This window comes from Plasmopara halstedii (genome assembly GCF_900000015.1).
Source record: "Plasmopara halstedii genome assembly, contig: Scaffold_526, whole genome shotgun sequence".
Taxonomy (NCBI): domain Eukaryota; phylum Oomycota; class Peronosporomycetes; order Peronosporales; family Peronosporaceae; genus Plasmopara; species Plasmopara halstedii.
This window is the reverse complement of record NW_020187446.1, coordinates 1,474,534-1,474,960: the sequence shown is the minus strand read 5'-3', so window position 1 is coordinate 1,474,960 and position 427 is coordinate 1,474,534.

The following is a 427-nucleotide window of genomic DNA, read 5'->3' as shown; positions in this document are numbered from 1 at the left end:
CCAATACTGGCGCTGCCAGACCCTGATCGTCCTTTCAGCGTCGTCTGTGACGCTTTGGGCCATCGGCTGGGCACTGCTGCAAGCAGACACCGAGAGGCGAGATCGGGTGATCGCGTTCGAGTCTCGACAACTCGAAGCTGCAGAGCAGAACTACCCAGTTCATGACAAGGAGCTACTTGCGATGAAGTATGCACTTGTCAAATTCAGAGTCCACCTGCTCGGCTCCAAGCCGTTTGTAATCAATACAGTTCATGCGTCACTACGCACTGCGACTCAGTCGCCCCATCTCTCGCAGAGGATGGTTAGATGGCTATCCTTCTTTGCGGAATATAACTTCGAATTGAAGTGTAAGCCGGGAAAGCAGAATGCTTGGGCCGATGCGTTGTCACGCAGACCAGACTATGAGCAAGCTCATGTTACAACTGTG